General features: G+C 39.9%; 1 long non-coding RNA gene across 1 annotated transcript in view; it reads left to right on the top strand.

The window, feature by feature from the left end:
- The window catches only part of LOC308063085, a 384,803-nt gene that overhangs the window by 145,599 nt on the left and 222,245 nt on the right, over nucleotides 1-16,959 (top strand). The gene's annotated exons all lie outside the window — the stretch shown is intronic.

Here is a 16,959-nt window from a genome sequence, read left to right as displayed (position 1 = left end):
ACCCTCAGCTGACACAATGGTGCGGATCCACTGAAACAGAAAGGAGGCTGTAACTATAAATATTTTGCCAGTTCTGAGTAACTGAGATGAAAAATAATATAGCAGAGGCTCTCCTCTACTAATTCATTCTTCTTTCTGCATGTACCACCTCTAGTGAACTCCAGGCATATTTAATTATGTTACCATATGCTGCCCTTCTCAATAGACATTTTTTTAATAACTCAAGATTGTTCATGAATAATTTAAGACTGGTGGGGTGGGGTGGGTGAAGCAGAGAAGGTTGGTTTTTTGCTTGTCTTCAAGCAAGCCCCTCAGCAGACTCGAGAGCCAGTCTTCACCAGCGATGCTCATTGCTTCATATCTAGTCCTGTTCCTACCCCCTCCCTCAACACACCTCTCTGTTTTGAAGTTGCTCTCAGAACAGATTGAAGCAGGCTGTAAACAGCAGGTAGGGGCTATCATGCCTTCTTTACCAAATTAAATTGTGGATCACAATCTGATCTAGCTTTATGCTTTTTCTGTGGTCAACAGTAGAAGAGTTTAGGTCAAAAGCAAGATGGTTTAGGACAGGGGTCCTCAAACTACGTCCCGTGGGCTGGATGCGGCCCCCCAGGGTCCTCAATCTGGCCCCTGCTATTTACAGAACACCTGCCCCACCCACCCCCACCCACCCCCCCACCCACCCCTCACTGGGGGTTGCGGGGGGGGAAACCAAGCAGCCACAGATGACTGCCTGACACTGCATCCGCGCGCCGGCCCCCTGGTTAAAGAGTTTGAGTACCCCTGGTTTAGGAGGACAGTTTATCCCACCCTCCCTCAGGTGTCTAAGACCAGTACGATGGGTTAAGGTGAGTCTATCTCAAATCACGAAAAGAGCCAAGGTGATCAGCTTGGATTAGGCAAGGTTTGGATTTTAGGAACAATCAAAAGGAAATAAAGTAGAAGGGGAAAAGTTGTTCTAATTTAAAAAAAAAAAAAAATGTTTAGAAGCATTGATTTGTTGCAATAATCCTGGCCCGATACAACTGCTACAATGACACCTAAACTAGAACCCTAACCTGCAGGTGGGTAAGTGTGGATGAGCAGAATCCCAGAACAACTGACTTAAAACAAGCAGCGCAATTAGTACCACGGGCTCTGGCCTGCCTCTGCAGAAGTATATATGCTTTGATAGGCTGTGTTTTAGAAACAAAATTTCTTAGTCAGCTCAGCAGTTTTTCAGCTCAAGTCTCGCTGGCTGAAGAGGCCAGGAGCAGAAAAGTTTTATTTGTGATTCAATAAATGACTAGATGCATGGAGGTTCATACATCTATAGACAAAGGTGGTGACATTTCTATATAACTGCTGGTGTTTGGGGTAACATTGAGGATGCGTAATTGGCAGGTGTAGCAGAAAACAGCCAGCTCTCTTTTCCAAAGTCAGGATAACTGCTGTGCCTAATGCCTGATGATTCTTGCTGCAGTAAGGATGAGGGAGTTTTGATAAAAATTTTCTGTTGGAGGTTGGGAAATATTCTACTGCCTTAAATCAGACAGAAGATAAGGAGGTACCTCTAGAAAAAGAATACAGTTGTTTTACCAATAAGGAAACAGATTTATTTTGGAAGGAACAGTAAATGAGATTTTTTTTTTAATCTCAGTTCTTTGAGGTTCTGAGATATTTTGTCTGGTTTTATTTTTAAATGCTTCCTCATGTTGCAGTGTCAGTGGGGAGTGTGTTTTGTTCTTTCAATTTTGCTGAGTTTGCATGATGCCGCTCCTTTTACTAATGCTGTAATGTCAGCTCAACTCTATTAATAGCCATTGTGTATTAAACCACTTTGCCACCTGGCATCTTTCTTTCACAGCATCCATTGCTTGCAACAAAGCAGTCAGCTAATTTTTCTCTGTGTCTGGCACAGCAGAAGATTTGGTAGGAGCTGGTCTGACAGAGCAATGATTGATGACCATAATCGTCCCTGTCTGGATGGAAAGTGTATCACCTACCAATTTGTTCTGTTCCTGCCAGCTAGAAAAGCAAACTAACGAAACAGCTGAAATGTCCCTGACATGGCAGCAAACCTTTGCACCAAGTATCAGAATGGTTTGACACCTATTTGCTACCTGAATAAAGAAACCCAAGCTACTTCATTATTTAGCTACAAACTAGCCAGGCTGTAAGTTAATTTTGCTCTCGAGAGCATCTGAGCAGGCAGGAAATGTAAGCAGACCAAAGGAATTAATCCGGCAGCACTGGAACAGCATGTTCCTCACATCTCGAAATACCACTTCATGTTCGAAGCCTGGGGAAGACACAACTTTAAAACAGGGAGAATACCCTTCAAACTCTTCTGTTCTTCACACTTATTTCATATTCTCAACACATACAGTTTGCCTTGAGACAAACAGTTATAAGGTGACCAAATATTTGAACCTGGAAATAAGAATTTCTCTGTGTTGTCACTCTATAGTTGGAGTATGAGGACAGCAAGATGATGTAGGAAGACAGGACAAGCAACCTCATGAGGCAATTGGGAGAATTATTACTGCAGTCCTGTGCAAATAAAAACATACTGGAGTCACTGTAAGGTTCCTCAGCAGCTAAAGTGTCTCTATTCTGCAAGGACCAAAGCTGATAATTTCTCACCCTGTTATCAAAGAGCAGCACCACATTCAAGGGGCTGCAGGTTCGCTATCAATGTTGCAAGCTCTCATGATTTTATCAAGAGTTTTCTCATACTCAGCGGTCTTCTAAAACCTTCTGGAGCCAAGTGATAACATGCCAGTCTCGAATTTAATTTTCACCGTCACAATGTTTTTATTCCTTCTGACTAGGAAAAGAGTTTGAAATTGGGAGTCCTGAAGGACTGATGGTAGCTGTTTTAATTGTTGGTTGTTTTAAAGAACATCTCATAATACCTTCAAAGGTGACTTGCAGTTTTGTTTAGTCCCTAGCTTTAAATGCTTCCTTTTGACAGTTCCAGGTGAGGTGAGGTGTGTCAGATGAACAGCATTATGGGCACTTTGCCCAGGGAAGAAACACATCTGTGGAAAGAGTGGCTGCACAGAATAGAAAAAAATCAGTGTTCCTTTTGAAATCTAAACATGGCTGCATTTAGTTTGGGATGGCTTTTAAAGGTCAAATGGGTTCATGAGCACTGACAAAAACTAAAACATAAAAAAAAACCTTATAGTTTTTGTATAATATAACTTACAATGACTGTTTCAGAAGATTAAAGTGTAGCACTAGGTCTGGTAGTATACTGTGTTCATGTACCTTGTTTAGTGAAAATTTACGTACATAATCTCTTATTTTCCTTTTTATATTTGGGCGTGACCTATTTCAAATTAAAGTCTTCCATAGATGGTGCATAACATATTGCAAATCCCCCATGCTGTGACAGTCTGGACAGTTCCCAGGCACTGTGCAGGTTTTCCTGTCAAAGCAGCAAGATTTTATAGTCTTTTCCAGTGAAGGTTCTTGAAGCCATTGAACACAGATACATTCTCTGTGCAGGAAATTTGCTACAGGATAACCTATTTTCTCTGAAGCTGAGAGACATCTTCAAAATCTGTCTTTCTTTATCCAACTGATCCATTTTAATTCTACCCTTTTGCAGAAATTTCTTCCTGTTACTGGACTGATTTGGGTTATTTGCATTGTTGATCACCTGGGATTGTACTGCCATTTAGACTTCATGCTTACTTTTTTATTGATTATTTTGTGAAGCTGGAAAAAGTACTTCACTATTTAGAGATATTTCCTGCAATCCTTGTTGATTCTTGTTCAAGACAAGGAGTAACTATGAACTCTCCTGCTGCTTTTTATCTGGTGGAGGAACCATTACCTTAATGCACAGATTCTAGCCAGGCATGCCAGTCCAACAGAAAATTCTTGCAGCACAAAGTGCAAAGTTGCGTGGAAATTATTTTTGTCACCCTTATTCTCTGTGTTTGCTTGCTTTTCTTTTATATCTTTTTTTCCAGTCTGTTTTTTGGCCATGGCCCTGAGGCCATCTCGTTTTTCTTTGCTGCAGGATGCTGCTTCACCTTTGGCTTCTTTTCCAGAATCCTTTCGTGATTTCTTTTCCTAAAACAAATTTGTTCAAGGAATGTAATGAAATCTAGTTTTGTTGAATTCTCTCCTGTTTCAGGTGATGATTGCGTTGCTTTAAGAACGGAGCCAGGGCTCCATGTAAAATTAGCTATGTAGATATTAGCTATGTAGACATTTCCCTCTCAAATTTGATTTTCAAGGAATTCACAGGGTGATAACAGACCCGAGCCCAAACTGGAAAGGAAATACATACATAGAAACTTAGGGTCCTCAACAACGCCTGTAGCCTCCTCCTACATGGCTGTTCGAACCAACGCTCAGAATTACGAAGCCCCTGCTCAGGCTGCCAGCCCTGTAGGTGGGTTTCAGTGGCTGGGCTGTTCTGAGTGGCTGCCTTGTGGACTGTGATTGCCTGAGTCATTTGGGGATGTTTGGAAGCGGGGCAACAAGAAAGAGTATACTAACCAGTACTGAGTGAATTGTAAGTTTTAAAATGAGGCAAAAGAAGGGATGGATCCCTGCCCAAACCCATGGATGAATGCCTTTCTGTCCCAACTGCAGGCAGATTTTTCTCTGCTGTTGGGAATAGGAAGTACACTCATCTTGTTTTTGAAATAAACTAACCAACCAGCCTGACACAAGCTAGCACTGGTCACTTCAAATACTTGGCACTTCAGAAAATGGCAGGCAACTGAGAGAGGCTTTTGCAATGGGAAATGTCCAGCCACATGGAGAGAAGCGCTCTCTTTCCTCCCACATGGCCTGGTAACTGAACGAAGCTCTTGTAACTGTTACCTCTGATATCAGCATCCCAGTGAGCTCACCACATGGGAGGGAAGCCTTCTCATCTGACTTGGATTGCCTAAGTAAAATCTAGGTGTCTGTCCTGAGTTACACAGGCTTCCTCTGCAGTCACCAGTGATACACAGGCACTCCACACCGGGTGAGAGACAGATGATTACACTCAGATAGGTAGCTGTCTGTCTCTGATAACTCTACGGGGAGCAGAGTTAACTAGATTGACTGTCCAGCTTAGACTAGGCAATTAGCTTTCAGCTAGCCCATAATGTTGTGCAATTAATCCTGTATAGAATGTTTAGAGTTGGCCAGTGCAGCCTTGTAGCATAGGAGACACGAGAAAGAACACTGTTACATTCAAAATGGAATTTACTTTCTTTACATTTGTGTTCTTCTTACATTATGTAAACAGAAGTATAAAGGAATTGCCAATTTATTTTACTTTTTCCTAAGGAATAACTTCAGCTCTGATCATTGTCAAAGAACAGACAAAACTGCAATTTTTTTGCTGATTGCATGTTTTTGCCTTTGCAAACTCACACCTCCAGTAAGCTCAAATCAGCACCACCCTTTGTCTTCATAAGACTAAATATTTGCTGTGATGTTAGAAAAATAACTAAGTAAATTAGACCTACAATGGTATTTGGGGACACCTGTCGTGATATAATACATGTTTGTACGTGTTTCTGGTAAGTGAAAACATAATGGATTTGCTTGAAGTCGCTCTATGTGCAGTTTGCAGCTGAAACCAAGCTTACTTGCATTGTTTATTGATTGTTACCAAAACAACACTGAAGAACAACATTTTGCACTGTTTACTTTATGTTTGATACTGCTGTACATGGTATGTCACCGACTATTTGTACAATTCAACGTGGCACGTATGACGAGCTGTGAGGAAACTGGGAAAAAAAATGGATCCACCTCAGGCTGAGTTAAACAGATAAGAGTGGGTTTGTTTATTTCGAGTTGAATTCCAGTCAGAATAGGGTCATATTGTGGTTTACTGATGCTGAATCCTTTTGACTGAATAACATATTTTTAACATGACTAAAGGGAGCCACACCTTGCAAAACATAGCAGTTTATCTTCATATTCCCAAATTATGGTTTAAAGGGTAACAGGTAGAAATAGTTGATGCTGGGTGAAGCACACAGGCTGTCTCCAGGAGGCAAGAGGACTTATGAAGCCCAGTGCAAAGGTCTTTCAATACATGGCTTGCCGCATGCTGTCTCAGAAATAAGCTCAGCTAGCTCACATGGGTTGGAGGCTCTGGCTCCTCCTGTAGCTCTGCTGCGCCTTCACTAGTGACACTGAACTTGAAGTCCAGCAGGGCACAACCTTTGTCTGCAAGCCCCTCAGGTGACTGGTGCTTTCTTGACAAGACTACCAGCATGCTACGTTGTGGCTTGGGACAGGATGCAACAAAACCTAAACATTTGCAGGTTCTTTCAAACAAATGAGATTTTTAAGTTGAAGACGTAGCTTTTACATTATTGTGTTTTTGAAATTAAACAACAGTGTTTGTGAGACCAAAGGAGTCTTAGAATCTTTGGGACGTTCAATTTTCCATAAGAAAATAGCAAATTTGAGGAACAGTTTGATTAGAAAAATTTTTTAGTCCAGGACATAAGAATAATTCCAAAAATATCTTCAATCTTCTAGGGGAAAGTGGATTTTTCTCTGAAATTTTGACAAATTGTACATATACATGAGTTTCTGTATACGTTTGCATTTCCTCCACGAGCTCTGTTCTTCTCTGCAGTCATTCACAGGCACAGATTTAAAGTTTGGGCAAGGGTGAGTTCGTCTTCCCATAACTGGCCTAGCATGTACTCTTCCTTATTGCTCTGATTTCAGCGAAGTGGCGGCAGTTCCCCTACATCTAGTTCACAGTGGTTTCTGTCCCCATCTTCAGGCTGTGGGACTGCAGCTCATCGAACAATATCTTTTGATGGGGACAGGTTCTTTCATCAATTCTTCTTTGATAGAAGAGCTAGACAGGGTCAGGGCTGGCAATACCTTTTTTTGCTAGTTTTTAGAAATCCTGTTCTGGGAGGATCTGTGGAGTTCCCAGAAGGCTGCCTGTGTTCATGCCATACTGATTTAGTTAAAGGAAGATAAAACCATTTCACTTTATAAGTGTAAGGAGCTTTAAAGGTCTATCATATTAATTTCAAATATTTCTATGTTTTTACCTATTTTGCCTTATTTTTCTTTGTTTTTCATTTCCTTGATGTGTCCAGGTGAATATTATATCAAAACCTCTCTTCATACTGTGACATTTTCTGCAGTCTCACTCTGATAAGGAGCTTTGCCTATTGTTGCGCACCTACAGCACTGACTTAGTTTTGGATAAACAGTTGGCTCCTTCTTATCACCCCTTTTGAACTAAAGCTAATGAAATATAGTTGAGCCTACCTGTATATGTGAAAGTTCCATTATTCACACCTGCAGATGCATTTTTTTCCTCTCCTACATGATTAGATCGTTGTTTTCTTCAGACTATGGAAAGGACAATAAGGAGTTATGACACCCCAGGGCAGGGATAGCTTCATGTAGCAGAAGTCAAAACTGAGAGCCATGGAATTTAGATTAGAAGCTTTTACAGAGGTGAGGAATTTCCCTTTTCTTAACACTGGGATAAATTTATTTAAAAGAAAAATTCCAATAATATTGTAGTACTGTTAATTTCTGGGACAGTTTTATTATGTCAAAGGATAATCTATTTTGGTTTCTACTCAGTTACAGTTGATGAATAGAGTAATAAAACACCCATCCTTGCCTAAACATGAGTAAATCTGATCCTTCCTGAACTGATATAGCCCATCTGTTAAAGACTGTCTTGCTCAAGGTGTATCAGTAGTATGTAAGGTTTCTGCTACTTTTTAGCATTTAAACTGTATCACCGAGAAATATAAGCAATATCTGAGCAAACAGTTATTTCTTAAAATATTCTAGCTACTGACTCTCTTGATCAAGTGAAGAATTGCTCTTCCACTTTTCACATTATTGCACTCTTCATTTGACTACTAGTGGGTGGATATTTCAAACAGAATCTTTTTGATTACGAGAGCGTAGGTGATATATTATTTTCTCATTTCCAAATAATCTCCCCATTAGAGAAAGTGTGAGTGGTAAATGACGAGTTTCTCCTTCGGGTGTCCGCTGTGTACATACAGCAAGTTTTCCAGGCAATGCTCATTGGTGTTTGTAAATGATCTGTTCTCCATCTGAGAGCTTTAAGTACTGGATGCAGCTGCTCATGCTTTGCCCCATTTGTAAATAGTTTTAAATATGCATGATCATTTCTGACAGATTGCTTTACTTGCAGGATTTATGATTTTTTTGACTTCTCTCTTATAATAATTCACCACAGCATTTCCTGCACCTTCCTTTCCAAATAAACAGAAAAGCAGCACATTACGAGAGCCAGGATTTTAGAATGAACAGTCGGAAAGTGTAAAATCATGGAATGTCAGTAATTCTTATGTTTAGACTGCTAATCACTTACCCCCCAGGAGTACTTTCCCCTCTCCTCCTTATTCAATATGCCATATGTCAGCAATTAACAGTGAGTCAAATTACAGCTCAACACTGTTTTGCTCATGCAGTTCGTGGAGTAGGCAAGAACCAAACTTAATCCAACAAATATTCATAAGTGTAATGCAAAGGGCAAATGGAAATTGGCTACAAAATTATAGATGGTGAAATGTCAATGTTATAAATTATTTTAGCTTCAGCATTCTGGGAGGCAAGGAGGAGTTTAGTACGTAATAAAAGTTTTCTAAAATTCTTTGTGTTTTGACAAAAATCTGTGAATATATTTGAGACCCAAAAAGCACTGACTGGAATTGGGACCCCATATAGTGCTGATGACAATCGTATGAAAGTCAGACAGATGACTCTGAAGACATGGTCCATTTTGACCTTCACGGTGCCAAGTTCAAGGCATGGTACACTGAATGTGACATACAGAAGAGAGGCAGGGGATAACCAGGGTTATATATGCTTGTTTCTAATGTAAAGGACAGGTGCAGACTGCTGTAGCTGCATGAGAACAGCTCAGACCACAAGAGAGCTCTGCTGGACTCCGTCCAAGGAGCAGGTTCCACCTCACTCCAGTTCAGGATTTCCTAGCGGTTTCTGAGTTCTCTGCAGATTTTTCAAATGTGTGTGCGCGTGTTCCTGTGTGCATTAAATCATTTCTCTTGGACTGTTCAAAAGCTGAAAGATGAAGTGTCACAGTGCAACTAATACTGGAATGATTTAGTGAAGTAGTGATAACAATGAGCACTAGTGATAGGCATAGGACTTCCCAGCAGAAGCTTAGTATTTTATGTGATTACTCAGTTTTACACAAAATTCAGAATTAAAAGAATATTAGTCATAATTATTATTCTTCCCATCTTAATTTCAGAAAGCCTAATCTTTGCCGAATCAATATTTATTACTGTAGCTTGTTATCAAAGTAAAATGTGACTCATGACCCTTACAGAGTAGATTGATTTTTTTTTATGTCTCTCAAAACTTCTCTTTGGACTGAGATTTTCCTCTATTATTTGACATGTTATATAATTGACATTCGTAAGAAAAAAAACCTGACAAGCCAAGAAATACTGTAAATGCATTTCAAGCTTATCTATGGCTGGTCCATCTACAATCTTTTACAGAAGATTATATTTCAGCCTCTCTGCTTACTTTGCCTTCAGGAACTAGGACTAATACTATATTTTCTAATATGAACTTATTTCCAGGTCACCAGCTTGGTTTCTTAGATAGCAATCTAAGAACCATCACATAGATAACATCACGTTCATCAAGTGTTATCTCAAGTTTTTTCAATTTATTTATAAACCACTTACAATCCTAAGTGAGTGATTTCATACATTTCATCCATTGTATTCTGAATTATATCTAACTTTGTATTTCTATCTCCCAAATTTTCAGTAAGTGTATTTCCTATGCCTGAATCCATTAAAAAAAAAAAAAAAAATAAGAAATGAAGAAACAAGATTAGAAAAAAAAGCATATAGCTGTACATGTTTAAGAAGCTCTCCACGTATAATTTCTCAAAACTGACGAGATGTAATATTTTGGATACAGTAGCATTTGCGGGACTATTTTCTGATACAACTGGATCTCCTGCAGATATATAATACTCTTAAAATCTGGGTTTACATCCCAGTTGTGATCAGAGCCAGTGTGTTAACTTGCTGTATTTATTTGAACATTTACTAAAAAATACCATCTTTTCACTAGTAGACATTGTGATTTACAGTTTCACTGCTAGGCATTCTGCACCCAGGTCCTGTCAGGTTTTCACAATGTTGGCAGAACGTGTCTATCATACTTCTATATGCAGCTTTAACTTGTGTACGGTATGTCCTCTGATAGTGTCTAGAAGTTTCTGTTACAGTAAAGGTCACTGTTAGATGCTGCACTAACCAAAAGCCAAAGGACAAGATCCTCTCCTAAAGCCATTCTTTCCTGGTTTAAGGCAATAGGTGGGTGCAAAAGAGAGCTGGGAGGATCAAGGAGCAGATAATATAGAAAGGATGGCAGGCAGCACTCCCTGTTTATCAGACATCCAGCTGTTTTCAAGTCTTGTAAGCATCATTCAAAGGACAGTTTCAGGGAATGATTTGAGAGAACAAAGTAATTTTGTGGATGTTTGTAGGGAGCTCAAAGGTGCCAAAAAACTTTCTAAGTGTAGGATGGAACTGGCTGACTGGCAATGGGGGTTGACATTGCAGTGGTTGGTGGATGGAACTGAGGAGTAAGATAAAGCGAAGTAAAGCTGAGTTATTTTTAGGGCAGAATGAGTAGAAGGTAGGTCATTAGAGAATGGCTACAAGATGGGACAATAACCCAAAAGATGGGTTAAAATGAGCTCTTTTGCTACATTGTTTTATATTAGTTTATAACTGTATTTCAGCTACAGGTGTCTTGAAAGAGTGAGCCATTAAGATTTAGAAAAAGTTTTGGTGTAAAGTTGTAAGGAAAGGGTGAAGAAAAGAAAACGACCAGGTTATCTGTCAATAGCAAGATGAAAGTGCTGTCAAAAGAAACAAGTAAGGCCAGGAGGCTTTTGGAGAGAAAGTTAAATATTTGGATTCCTTGTCAGCAGATACCTGGATGGTTTGGAGCGATAGCTCATCTGGACACAGGGGTCACTTCTTAAGCAAAAAAACAGACCTTAATAGATATTTCTCCTCTCTTTTCACCCCACAGAGCTGGATAGGGAAAAGCACAGTCTTAGGAATAACACATTGAGGAAATGATTAAAGGAGCTGAAGGAACCTGAGGACATGATCCTCTTACAGTTTCTTCCACCTGTACAAGTGCTTTGGGGAGGTTTATAGTCATCACTACCTACAGTCAGACAGACAGAAATAGAAATAGAACAATAGAACATTAATAACTTCTTCCTAGCCAAAGCCAGTCTTAATATTCTTAAAAAAAACCAAAAGAACCACACACACCAAACCCACCAAAATCCAGCAACATTTTAGCAAGTAATCTGCATTGGAAATATTTTGGAGATGGAATGTCCATTCCCAAGGCATCATGTGAATGAACAGAGGCACAGACAGGTGCTACTATAGATTAAATCAATGAGGGTGAAAAAACCACAGGAGAGAAAACTATTAGAGGTGGTAGAAATCACAGAATTCAGTCTGCAGATCAGAGGAAATGGAGCCAGCAGGGAAATGCAGTGGAAGAAGAAATAGTGAATGAGAAATGAATGAGTAGCAGGCAGACATGATTTAAGAAAACAAAATAAAACAACTAGAAATACATGAATAAAGAAGAACTTTGTAATAAATTAATCATGTGAGATGCAGTTAAGTGAAAAAGGGTGAACATCCAGGGAGAATAATAATTTTTGTGTTTTGTATTTCAGAAGGGAAATCAAACAAGATTGTGTTGGCTTTATCCTTTCTTCTTCCCTCTCTTCCTCCTCTCTCATTTAGCATTTCTCCTTGCCTTTTTCCACTTCCTCATGAAATTCCATTTTCTAGCCAACCTTATCATGTGATTCAATGAAAATACAGTCCCTACATATAATCTCAGGCTGGAAGAAGTAGAAGCTTAGTGATGAGTGAGCTACTGACGTTTGAAGATAACTGAATAACTCAGTCCTACAGAAGCAGCTTCAACTGAAAGTTACAACTTTATATATCAAACAGATTTAAGGTAAAAAGTTGTATTAATATGAGAACTGCCAACAGTAATTTGATTCCTTCTTGCTGCCGATTAGGAACAAATATGAAAACATTCTAAAATACAAAATGAGCTCTTTTTTGGTGAGAGAATAGCAATTACATCTCATCAAGGCACCTTAACAGAAAATGTTTCCTGCATTGCTTTCTCCTTTCGAGACTGAAGACTGGGATATATCTTTCCACATTGATGTTTTTGATGCAGGTGATTTGTCTCCCTGGGCACTTTGAACACCACCTGCTTGGGCTTAAAAAAAAAAAAGAAAAAAAAAGATTTTGGGAATGATTAGGATTCTGTTGTGCTTTCTTTTAGAACAGGGAAGTTGAAAAGTTTAACTGACAAAGTATTTAATCATGACATATTCATAGACATCTTTCAAGCTTTAAAACTGCCATAATAGAGAAATTATAATTCAAGGCCCATCAGAGGAACCTATTTTTGATCTATAGTGCTTCACTTTTTCTTTTTTTGTCCCCCCTTACATCCCTGATCTTAATGATCTCAAATGAAAGTAGTCAGAAAATTGCTTTTAAATTTGGTATCAACTTGTTAACCACAGGGATATACAACAGAAGATAAACAGAAACATATTTTCTGTGCATGATAAAAAGCCACTTTGCTAAACTGCCTCTGCTCTACGTGAACTTTGTGAGTTTCATGAAATTCAACAAAGAGGAATGTCAAGTTTTGCACATGGGAAGGAATAAACCCACACACTAGTTCTGGCTGGCGCCAGCCAGCTGAAAAGCAGCTTTGTGGAAGAGGCCCCAGGGGTCCTGGGGGGGGACATGAAGTTGAACATGAGCAAGTAACATGCCTTTGCATCAAAGAAAGCCAACAGCCTCCTGGGCTGCATTAGGAAAAGCATCACTAGCAGTCAAGGAAGGTGATCCTTCCCATCTGCTCAGCACTGGTGAAACACACCTGGAGTGCTGGTTCCAGTTCTGGACTACTCAGTACCAGAAAGACATGGACACACCGGAACAAGTTCAGCAAAAGGTTGCCGAGATGATCAAGCGACTGGAGCATCTGACATATGAGAAGAAGGTGAGAGGGCAGGGACTGTTCAGCATGGCAAAGAGGAGAGAAGAAAAGGCTCAGGAGGGTCTTAACAATCTGTATAAATACCTGATGGAGGACCATAAAGAAGACAAAGACAAGCTCTTCTCAGTGGTGCCCAGTGACAGGACAAGAGGCAATAGTCACAAACTGAAACAAAGCAGAACAGTGAAATAGAAGACGAAACATTTTCGACTGTGAAGATGATCAAACACTGGCACATGCTTCCCAGAGGAGAAGGAGAGTCTCCATTCTTAGAGATATTCAAAACTTGTCTGGACACAATCCTGGGCAACCAGCTCCAGTTGAAACTACTTGAGCAGAGGGTTTTACTAGTCAGTCTCCAGAGACACCTTCTAACCTCAACCGTTCTGTGCTTCTATGACTTCATGTTGTATTTTCTTTTAATAAAATACACAAAGCTTTCTCCCAGTAAACATCTGGTTTTCTGGATGGGCATGTGTTTAAATTGTAATTCAGGATGCTGTATCATGTGTCTGGAGAAAAGGTCCTTTCATTGGGTAAAAATAAATACCAGCTTTGGCTGCAGACCTGAAACCTTGATTCGTGAGATGCTTTTGAGCATCTTTCGTGGGAAGATTTGAGAGACTGGATTTGATTCAGATAAAGAGGGAAAACATACAGCAATGAGGAAGCTTACAAGTTTTCATATGATATAAATTTTTGCATTAAGTCCATTGCAGAGGTGGAGTCAGGGAAAAGTAGGGCAAAGAAAGCCCTTATAAAGCTGACATTAATGGTTGTTGCTGTACTTAACATTCTGGTAAAGAAACTGATCTCTGTACAAAAAATGTGAAACTGTGTATGGGTAGCTTATTCCATAGAAATATCTAAGACTGTAACCTTTTTCTGTGTGTTTTTCAGAGAGAGCTGGGGTTTTTTTTCCTCCTAGAGAGTTTACAGATTTCTTTTAAACTAAAATCTGTTCCCTCAGCCTCAGTATTAAAAGAGCCTGTGATACATAATACACTACTAAGGCACTTGAACTGATTGTATGAGGAAGCTTAGTAAATAAAACACTGTTTAACTGAGGAACTGTCTCCATTTTTCACATTAAAGTTCTTCAGGTACCTGTGTATGCTCAGAACTAACACAGTCCTGTCATGACTCGGTGATTAATACATATCTTGGAAATGCCAAGATCAATAAAACCAGCACTTTTAAAGCACATGTATCAGATCAGACTACTCTAATAAGAATGAGGTGACCCTTACATGTTTTAAAGATGTATTTATGGCAATTAGCAATTAAAGGCCTGCTTGAGCTAGAATTAGTACTTAGAACATTGTTTTCAAGAGGCACTAATGACCTTAACTTCTGTGAATTTGTTTTATGCACTTTGAAACGGTTTATCCTACTAGCCCCTGTGAAATTCTGTGGCGATTCTCTGGCAATGAGCTCCTAATTTAGATAGATTCATATTAAAAATATAGTTCTTATTATAAATGTGCTATCCAATGATTTCACAATGGCCAATTTCTGTTGCAGCACTCTCCAAACTACCAAGCTGCAGCAAGGTATTTTACTACCTCATACCAACACACTCTTTGTGCCAGTCCCTCTGCTGCCTTCTCCTTGTCTCACCTCATCCAGGGCATGCTCTCTCTTCTCTTGCTTTTTCCTCGGCTGCTCTCTCTTCTTTGGCTCTCAACCCCTTAACAGAACCAGCCACAGCTGCACCTTATCTACATCGGCCAACCCACCGCTGTCTATTATCAATGCTAATTAACCCAGCTTCATTCCTCTACACTTCCTCCCCCCCTTTTTTTTTTAACATTTCATACCTCATGTTTTTACCAACCATCACAAACTTTTTACAAATAAACTTTTCATACAATTTGGATAACTTGTCCCTGAACTATACTCATATTCCTTCTTCACTTTTATCTTGGGCTTTTCATCTTCTGCAAGTTGTTCACCTTTCTTCTTATCTACTTTCTTAGCATCTGGGATTTTGATTTCTTCAGAGGGCAGTTCTGATGAACTTATAGTGCCTTGTCCTTTCACCTCTTGGGTCTCACTAGACAGTAACCTGAGGGAGCTTTCAGCAACAGATCTAGAATACAGCACTAACATCATTCTGTGTCCTGAAAAACTTCTTAACATCTTTGTGCTCACCCATTTCCTCTTTACTTGGAGACACCTTCAACAAGCACATAAACGCTGGCAAGAATACCACCAGGCTGAGCAGCAGCATCAACGGCAGGAGCCACTCGCAGTACCGCACTGCTCCCGCACCTTTCCCCAGCACAGCCATCACCACTGCCTAGCCAGACCAGCTCTGGACCCACAGCCGCTGTGGGCTGCTGCCACATCTGGCCGTGTACTCCACTGCTATTGCCGGTTATTCTCAGTCTCTTAACTCCACAACAGTCAGGCTTCCTTCTCTTTGATCCCAATGGCTCACCTTTACCGGTGCCTGAGCCAGATCCCCAGGCTTTTCCCACCTATCTCAACATGGTCTAGATCACAGGCTATCCCCACCTGCCTCTACTATGTTGGGTCGCTGCCATTACTGTTCAAAACTTCAAACGTCCCTTAGCACAGCCATCACCGCTATCACTGCTCATTACACTCAGCCTCATAATCTGAAGGTCCTCACATGGGGCACCAATTGTCACGACACTCTCCAAACTATCCAGCTGCAACAAGGTCTTCTACCATCTCATACCAACACACTCTCCACACCAGTCCATCAGCTGCCTTCCCTTCTTGCCTCATCCCAGGCATGCATTCTCTCTTCATTGGCTCTCAACCCCTTAACAGAACCAGCCCCAGCTGCACCTTATCTACATCAGCCAACCCACCGCCCCTGAAGCCAGCCCACAGCTGTATGTTATCAATGCTAATTAACCCAGCTTCATTCCTCTACAGATTTCTGTTTCTTCCAGGTACTCTGAGAAACAATAAATGTCCTCCCTAAAATTCCTAATTTTATCAAGCAACATCATATCCCCTTCACTGGCTTTTTAAAGCCATTTACAGTCTCATCAAATCTGGAATGTATTCCACATATCTGATAGTGTTTGTTGTCTTTCTCTGTCCTTTTCTAACTCCACTATAAAGTTTTTAAAAAAGGTTTGCCAAGAACTCCATGCAACATTTAAGATGTAGGCACATTGTGTATTTATGCAGTAACATGATGCTTTCTGTTTCATTCTCTATGCATTTCTTAATCATTCCTACTCTTCTATTTACCAGCCACTGAGCATGTAATTAATGAGGGTAGATTTCAGAAAACAAAAATTTTAGGATTTATTTTGTGACTAGTAATAGCTAATTTAGAGGCCAGCCTTGTGCAAACAAGGTTATTTCACACTGGAGATACCAGTTAATAAATCTGCTGATAAACTCAGACAACCCTTCACAGGCTCTGATGATCAACTCATACAGCCCAAGCTTCAGACTAGACCTGTGTTCTAATTTCTCTTCATTTACTTATTTTCTCCTGTTAAAAATAATCTATGAAAGGACCTTCCCAATTTCTCTATGGAAATATAGTTACTTTACACCTCCTTGTAGGATTCAGAATGTGAGAAATGATCATGTTTTTTCTTTGCCAGAGGAAGGTCGAACCCAGATTTCCCAGTTCTCAGAGGAAGTATGTTAAAGTACAAGACTGCTACAAATCTGTATCTTAAGTCAGTCTCATTTTGCATGAAATTGCTGAAGGTTTTTCACATCCAAAACCACTGCCTATGTAAGAACCAAGGTGACCATGAGTCCAAGATGCTAGGGCAAGAGACTGCAGTTGTGCAAGATATACAAATAAGTGCTTGCATTTCTGTTTTACAGTCATTTTGTAAAAAGCAACAATCA

This window comes from Falco punctatus (assembly GCF_963210335.1).
Source record: "Falco punctatus genome assembly, chromosome: 4".
In the NCBI taxonomy this organism is placed as follows: Eukaryota; Metazoa; Chordata; class Aves; order Falconiformes; family Falconidae; genus Falco; species Falco punctatus.
Note: the sequence above shows the minus strand (reverse complement) of the source record. Positions and strands in the feature narration are given on the sequence as shown.